Source organism: Agrilus planipennis, unplaced genomic scaffold (genome assembly GCF_000699045.2).
Source record: "Agrilus planipennis isolate EAB-ADULT unplaced genomic scaffold, Apla_2.0 scaffold191, whole genome shotgun sequence".
Lineage (NCBI taxonomy): Eukaryota > Metazoa > Arthropoda > Insecta > Coleoptera > Buprestidae > Agrilus > Agrilus planipennis.
This window is the reverse complement of record NW_020438901.1, coordinates 13,691-22,938: the sequence shown is the minus strand read 5'-3', so window position 1 is coordinate 22,938 and position 9,248 is coordinate 13,691. Positions and strand designations below refer to the sequence as shown.

General features: G+C 28.5%; 1 long non-coding RNA gene across 1 annotated transcript; it reads left to right on the top strand.

The window, feature by feature from the left end:
- Positions 1–2,488: 2,488 nt before the first annotated feature.
- Positions 2,489–5,687, top strand: LOC108740925. Its single transcript, XR_001938422.1, has 3 exons — positions 2,489–2,901; positions 3,054–3,129; positions 3,326–5,687. It is a non-coding gene; the product is annotated as an uncharacterized LOC108740925 (long non-coding RNA).
- The last annotated feature ends 3,561 nt before the right edge of the window (positions 5,688–9,248 follow it).

Sequence of the window (9,248 nt, the reverse complement as noted above, 5' to 3'; positions counted from 1 at the left end):
AATATAAATAAAAAAGTCTTCATAAATCAACAGAAGCTAAGTGCGAAGTGTCTTTAACTTCCAAAAGTATTTTTTTAGTTTCCTTTATTTTAAGTATGCTTTACGCGTTGATCTAATTTAATGAAAAAACGAGGCGGTTTATTAGTCTGGCATCTTTTTCAGTAAAAGAAAAAATGCTGACCTATTGATGGTGAGATCATTAGCCCAGTTTGTTTTATGATATTTCTTTAAATAACAGATATAAATTAACACAGAATTAAATTTTCCTAAATTATACATACAAAATTCTATATATTGTTTATTTATTTCAGAAATAACCAACAATTAGGTACAATACTGTTCAATAAAATGTTTTACTATAAAAGTTTTATATTTTGCATGTTGATATTACGTTTTACAGTTATGCGTTAAAAATACTATTACATATATGTATATACCTACAAGTTCAGTTTTTATCGTTGCCCTAATTAGAAATGTATTGTTACAATTACCTTTACGCCATTTAAAGTAAAAATGTTTAATTTAAATGATCCAAATAAATCAGTTTCTTGATGCTTCTGAACATTTTTTTATAACGAGTAGAAAAAGACTTAACTAAAGTGAACAATAACAATTTGTTTATAGAGGCATGTTGTTACAGATAATGTAACTGATTGTATCTAACAAAAACAAGTAAAATTAGAAAAGGTTATCTTTGTGTATATTTAATATACTCGAACTTAATATGTGGTTTAATGAAGATATTTATATGTGCACACGCACAGTAGCAAAAAATGAATTACATTTCAGTAGATACATCCAATCAACTTTATAGATAATAATTTTGTCTGTCTTGTAATCTATCTGATTTTTTTACTTATGCCGTTTGTATGTATGTAGATATAAAAATGAATGTAAAGTGAAAACAATTCAAAACCGGCTAAGAAAAAAAAACGTGTTTCAAAGTCAATTGAAAATTCGATTGCTTCGTAAGTAACGGATATCAATAAATAGCCCATAACATGATCGTGTGTTATCATAACACACATAAATATTTGATATTATTTCTTATTTCTTAGTTGCCTAGACGTATTAGACATTTACACACTACAATTCATTAATACCTACTATGGTGTAGGTAACAAACACAGACGTTAGAAGTATTTTATCAGCATTAGTTGGAACTAATTATGAAGGTCAAAAAAAGATAATTTAGCATTTTACTATCAATTTATCAATGCATTTGTCTATTTGTGCCTTCCCTGTTCGTGTAGAAATAGACCGAAGTGATCGACTAACAATAATCAATTTAAATACATATCATCATTACAGATGATTATTTCACAATTAGGGGTTTCGACAATAACTATTTTCTTAATTTGCTAATACATGCAAATATAAATGTGATATATTAATTGCAGGAGCCCTTGTTCGGTGAAAATCATGGTTTTCATGACGGGGAAGAATTCGGCATTCTTGTTGTGAGTACTTTATTGTATCATTAATTTAGATTAATAATCACCTACGAATTATGAATTTGATAGACAAACTTTGTGGAATATTTACTAATGTAAAAATTATCTAATTAAGAAAAAGTGCCATTTTGGTTTTCAAACATGTAAATACAATTCGTATTTTACATCTTTTCAAAGCCATTGGCGAAAAAGTTTAGATGGGTATCCTTGGGAGTTCCCCGAATCAAATAACAAAAACTAAATACTCGCATAATCAACAATTAGTTTGAAAATTGTCGAAATTCACAGATCTACAATAATTATGTATGCTTATGATAAAATGTAGATACTTTAGTTGTCATGTGCAAGAGTACGTTAATTTAGTTGTTGATCATGTCGAGGTCCCCTCAATCGGGGGTCCTGGTGCAGAGCATTCGCCACACCCCTTATCAGATAATTGAATATTGACAAAAATCTATGACATTATTTTAGAAATTTTACGATTGCAATACTTCTTCGAAACCGTCAGCAATTTTCTCCTGAAATTTAATATAAAATAGGGATATTCTGAAATTTTTCTTAATTATGATCTCATGCCTTCTGTGAAACGAGCAGTGTAATTAAATGTTTTATCAAACACGTTTAACATTATTTATTTAATTTGACGAGGGTACTAAATAGTTTTACAGACTAACATTTTATCTGCGGTCTGGAGTGATACCGATAACTACACCTACCTACCTACCCGAAATTATTTTAAATACAATTAAGTGATAATACTTATATACGTATTGATGTATTTGATATACTGTTACTAACTCAGTTACCACAGAGAAATACTATGTAAATTAAATTTCTGAAATAAAGAAGCAACAATTTTTTATATGGAAGATAAGAGCTTAAGTATAATTTGCAATGAGTATTACATACATTCCATTTAAACTCCTTATCACGCTTGACAATGTGTAAAACACAATTATTGATGTTATTGTATATAATACATATATCGTGAGTTCACATTTGGTTCATTTTATTTTTTATAAAGAAGTCTTTGTAGTGGGAGTCTACGCAAATATGTAATTTTTATACTTCCTCAAAACATAATCATTTTTTCACGTGTGTCCAGATAAAATCTCACCAAATCAAGCTCTCAATCATTCGATAACCCTACACTCTAAAATTTATTTTAAAAAATAAGAAACTGATGATAATATAAACACTATAGCTGCTCAAAATTAAGATAATTTAAAATGGATCTTAACTTATACTAACTTATTTTATTTATTTATTAGCATAAGCGAATTTAATGTACAAGTGGATAGGACAGACTTAGCCTCAACACTTTTAATATCAAAATTATCACCAACATCATATACGTAATGGTAAATTGTGTTCAATTATTAAACCAAAGGTTCCATGATATGGAAATCTAGCATGGTCTTCGTATATTCGTTCCCAAATTTTATGTGTATGTTGTAAATATAATAAATGAGAATAGATTAATAATATAATTAGAAGTCAGTTTCAGAAATAGTTATAAATTATTTAAATTACTAGTTTATGTTACTGTGAAGTTCAACATTTTTTGATAACTGTTTAATATAGGAAATTATTCCACAGGAACAACTCTGGACACCATCATTTGTGGGGGACTTTGATTGCAATCAGTGATATTTTATCTATTGGTACAAAAAGGGTAAGTGACAAATATTTAATTTTTGTAGTAGGAATAAAAGGTTCAAATAAGTTGTTATCATTTTAATGTGTTTATTTTGATTCATTAATTATTAAATTCCAACTGTTTTGTATAAATTACTAAATTCATTTTTAAATGCTTTCTTCTTCTGTCGTTTCTAAATTCAGAAACATCATTTTTCATAGAATTTTTTTAGGTTTGGTTTTGGATTCTCAATTATCTGAAAGCATTTGTTCATCCTCTTCCTCGATCCACTCGATGACTGTCTCAAAAAAAACACAATTCTGCAGTTATTTATCAGTAGAAAGCTACGTTACTCAAGTATCAACCCCCTACTGCATATTGTTCACAATAGCTCTTTATCAGTGCCTTCCCCCCTTGCAGAGCTTGTAGTAACAATTAAAGAGAAACACTTGTCAGATTTGCATACTTTTGTTCGTGGAAGATGGGCACAAAATGTGTAGTCAGATTTTTTTTAGAGTGTTCCTTTTCAATCTAAAACTTAGGTTTTTTCTGATAGTAAGAATTACAGGTGTTGTAGTTTGTATACTATTCAAAATTAACTGGTCAAATTTTCTAAATTTTGTTTGTAGAATACGGGGACAAAATGTATCAAGCTAGATCTTTTTTAGGGTGCCTTTTATTTTGGACCTAAAACTTTGCAATTTCCGATAGTAAAAATGAAAGTATCATAACTTCCTTAAAATTCAAAATTCATTTGTTAGATTTGGATAATTTCGTTTATACTAGACGGGGACAAAATGTGTAAAGTCAGATTTATATTAGGATATCCTTAACCATTCCTGTTCAATCGAAAACTTTGGATTTTTCTGATAGTAAGTATTACAGTGTTATAACTTGCATAATATTCAAATTTTGTTCCTTAGATTTTCCAAATTTTGTTTGAGAATGACAGGGACAAAATGTGTAACACAGATTTTTTAGTTGTTTTCTACCCTTTTATTGAATTTAAAACATTACAGTTAGATGGTGAAAATTAAGAGCTTTAGTGGCAGAAAATGGTCACCAGATGGCGATACAGTGTCTAAACTTTCACATTACGAGTGTTTTAACTTGCACGCTTTTAAAAATTCCTTCGTCAGATTTTAATAATTTTGTTTGTGGAAGTCGGGGACAAACCGTAAAAAGTCAGATCTTTTTTAGACTGCCTTTTACCCTTCCTTTTGGACCTAAAACATTGCAATTTGTGATAGTAAAAATGCAAGTATTATTTCTTGCTTATAATTCACACATCATTTTTCAGATTTTAATAATTTTGTTTATATAAGACGAGAACAAAATGTATTAAGTCAGTTTTTTTAGGGTGTCCTTTACCCTTCCTGTTGAATCTAAAACTTTGCTTTTTTCTGAAAGTAAGATTTACAGGTGTTGTAACTTGTATATTACTCAAAATTTATTTGTCAGATTTTGTAAATTTTGTTTGTGGAAGACGTGGAAAGAATGTATAAAGTCACTTCTTCCTTAGGGTGCCTTTTACCCTTTCTTTTGGACCTAAAACCTTGCAATTTCTGATAGTAAAAATGCAAGTATTATTACTTATTCATAATTCACAATTAATTTATGACTTTTTGATAATTTTGTTTAAACAAGTCGGGGACAAAGTGTGTAAAGTCAAACTTTTTTTAGGGTGTCCTTTACCCTCCTTTTGAAAGAAAAATTTGGAATTTCTGATAGTAAGAATTAGAGGTGTTATAACTTGCATTCATCCAAACTTTATGTGTTAGATTTTTACAATTTTGTTGCAAATATCAGGGACAAAATGTCTAACTCAGTGTTTTTGTGAAGTTTTTTCCACCCTTTTGAATTTAAAACATTACATTTAGATTGTGAAAATTGAATTCTTTAGTGGCAGGAAATGGTCACCAGATGGCGGTGCAGTGTCCATATTTTCATAATACGGGTGTTTTAACTTGCACGCTTTTCAAAATTCGTGTGTCCTTTACCCTCCCTGTTAAATCTGTAACTTTTTTCTTATAGTAAGAATTACAGGTGTTTTAACTTGTATGTTATTTAACATTCACTTGTCAGATTTTGTAAAATTTGTTTGTAGAAGACGTACTTAGACAAAATGTATATTGTCAAATCTATTTAAGGGTGCCTTGCACCCTTCCTTTTGGATTTAAAACTTTATAACATTTGATAGTAAAAATGCAAGTATTATACTTTTCAAATTTCGTTATCAAATTTTGGTAGAAGAGGACAGGGACTCTCAACTCCCTTTTGAATCTAAAACTTTTTAATTTCAGGTGTTATAAATTGGGTAGCTTTAAAAACGCATTTGTGAGATATTTTTTGTAGAAACGCAGACAAAATGTGCAATGAGAGTTTTGTAATTTCTAATAGTAAAAGTTACAGGTGTTATAACTTGCATATTTTACAAAATGCAATTTTTTTATTGTAATAGTTTTGTTTATACACAAGTCAAATTTTTTGAAGCTAATACGTTGCAATTTCTAGTTGTAAAAAATGCAGAAATTTTAACAAGTGATTAATTAATATGTTTATTTTAAAATACGATCTGTAGGCGGGATATGATGATTTGAAAAGTGCGCAATATGTAAAATATATTTTTTTGAGTTTACGTTGATTAATCTTCATTTATTTTCAGTCAAATGTGTAATAAATCAATGTACAATTTTTAACTGTTTACGTAATATTTTTAAAGACTTTCGGGAAAGTAAAACTAACCCAGTTAAAATTAATATAAAATAGTGATGACTCCGTTTGGATATAATAGTCGAAATATTATTCTAAATCCATGTCTGTTGTGACGATTGTTTGTCGTTTATGGAATGTGAAAGTGTTGTCTTCATGTTATTATCTCTTGGGTTTTTTTGCTTGGCGTGTTGACTCACAATGTTTGAAGGATGTTCTACGAAAATGATACACATAAATGCTAATATAGATATTAGGACAAAGAAAAATAAAATAAAATATAGGAATGGGTTGTACTTTAACAAATGAATGATCAGCGCAATTAATAAATTGAGTTTAGAATTAGTGATTAATTAATTTTACTGTCATTAAGTAATTTATTACACAAATGGGTAATTATTATGAAGTTATTTTTTATAAAGATTGCGTTTTTCTTTTTGAAATGTGGAATTTTTATAAGATTACGCGTGCGTCTGTCGGACTGTAACAGTCGATCTTCTTAGAATCAAAAATTCGCATATTTAGTTGTACAGACTTACGGATCATATAAAAACATTTTTAAGTTATAGCCTCTGAAATTCATATTCCAGGTATTTCTTAAAACAGTTCTCAAAAAGATCCAAAAGATTCATTACTGAAAATGTATGTAAAATATGTGTCTATAGAATTGCTTTTAAAACTTAAGCGAAACTAAAGTTTGTATACATTTTGAAATTTTGAAATGAAAGCCGTATTTTTTGCATAAAATAATGCACAATGGTCTTAGTAATGACCAAGAACAAGACTGTCTTAGTCTTGGTATTAGTTTTATTTGATCTTGATCTTGGTCTCGCGTGTTAGGTCTTGATTTTGCTCATTTAATCTGATACTTACGTTTTTTTTTTTAATAATTCTTCTATTCACAACTTTATGTCCAAAATTAATACCTAGGCATCTCAAATGAATGATTCAATTAAAATCCATCACAAGATTCGATTGTTATGAGTGAATCAATATCTTTAATATACATTATGTTATAGTTATAAACGTTAAGCAAGTAATTTAGTACTTTTGCCACATAGTAATGGGTTTATAAATATGCATTGGAATTTATATTTTATTTGCATTCGGAAATACGTATTAAGTTAGAATTGTGGCATGAAAATGAGAAAGTTAACTGCCTTGTGTAAATACAAGGTAATTAAAAGGGAGTAAATGATAAATTCTATGAAACAGTGACCAAATGTATAATGAGCATTTAATTATAAAAGAAAAAGTCTGCTTGTATGCTATTTCATAAAGGAAAATTAATAAATATAAAACCAAATTTGTCATATCACCTTACTATGNTTAGGTCTTGATTTTGCTCATTTAATCTGATACTTACGTTTTTTTTTTTAATAATTCTTCTATTCACAACTTTATGTCCAAAATTAATACCTAGGCATCTCAAATGAATGATTCAATTAAAATCCATCACAAGATTCGATTGTTATGAGTGAATCTAAATACAATCTTTAGAGGAAATAACTATCCGGAAATTCTTGAAGCAACATTTTCATTGGTACCCATGTAATAAAGATAAACGCAATTGAAGAAGTTTTACTTATTTGATTTTGATAGTAAAAAATGCAAGTAATATAACTTACTTATTATTCACAATCCATTTGTCAGATTTTGATAATTTTGTTTATACGAGACAAGGAGAAAATGGGTAAAGCCAGATTGTTTTTGGGGTGCCTTTTGCCCTTTCTTTTGAATCTAGAACTTTGGAATTTCTGATAGTAAGAATTATAAGTTTTATAACTTGTATATTATTTAAACTTAACTTGTTAGATTTTCGCAATTTTGTTTGTGAATGACAGGGAATTAAATGGTGTGCTAGAGCGATCGCAATTTCAGGGATATTTTTGAGAAATAGAGAAAAATTCATATTCTCGCGGTTATTTTAGACACATCTAATTGCAAATTGCATATTCCACCAAAATTTTCTGTTTTTGAACACTCTTTTCACTGATCTGTATTTGTTATAACGTTGAATGTAGGTATATTTTTTGTGGGCATTAAGAACTTGATTAATGATGTCTTAAGTAGGTGAAAAGCACGTTAACTATTACAATTAATAAGTTCTAATTAAAATGTTGCTCCACGAATTTTCGGGTAGTTATTTTCTCTAAAGATTGTATTTCGATTCACTCATAGCAATCGAATTTTGTGTTCGATTTTCACCTATTACCCAATTGAACTCAAAATGTAGAAGTAAAACTATGTTGAAACAAAACCATTTTATTTGAATAAAAATTTGTATTAAATGGTATAAAAGAATTTGTGTTTAATTGAATCATTCATTTGAGATGCCTAGGTATTAATTTTGGACATGAAGTTGTGAAAGCGCTTATTACTAGTGACTAAAAATTTAAACAAGCTTTTCAATTATATGCAATTATCAAAAGGAAAAACTGTTTTGAATTTTACGTTTGAAATATCACACTGCAGGCAAATTTCTCTCTAGTGCTTTTACTAATTGCAGGTACAGCATATTATTTTTGTTTTTAACACTAGAAAATTAGAGACTTTATTAGTGACAATTAAACTCAAGATTACATACACTAGTACCCACTCAAAACCAAAATTGAGAAATAAAAAAGCAAATATTATTTATTTTACAAAATATTTATTCTTTCGGTTTTATTCGGCTTATTGTTTAAATAAGCTTCGTGAATGAATGTGTTGTCATCGTTTCGTCTTCGGTTTAAAATCTCCGAATCGGGTTCAGTTGCCATCGACGTTTGGTTTGTGTAATAAGACACAATCGTTTGCAACTTTGTTCAATTATAGTATAAAATAATAATAAAGTGGTTTCGAAAGATCAAAAACTCTTTTTTACCCTTTAAGGATTACTTGGACTTCCCTTATATTGCTTTAAAGGATATTTAAGGATATTTACCACATCTGCAAAATTTGATACTCGTCAGGGAAAAGGTAGAAATTTTGAATTTTACTTTTGTTTCTTGGTTAACATGCTTGTACGACATTTGATGGATTTCTTCTTTTATTTCCTTATTGGTTTTTCCCTATTGCTAATTTCGTTCCTTTAGATTAGTGTATTTCTTACAGTTGAAGATACATTTTATATAACTTGTGGGTTGTAAATTTCCGTAAAAAGGATGATTAAAAGTCGCCACATCAATTTTAAATAAAATAAAATTTGAAACAGTTGTATACTGATTCATTTATATTGTATTCGTAAATACAAAATATAATTAGGAATTCGTATTTAACTTTAATAAGGTGTATTTTTACTTATCGTAACTGCGATGATTTTCTTCATAGACGATTTCGAAATAGGGAGTTCGTTCGTAAAATATAAGCATTTATTTTAAAGTTATTGGTACGTAAAATACTTCGTATAGTGTTAAAAAATTTTTGTCACGAATTGCGATTACTTATTGTTAAGGGAAGGC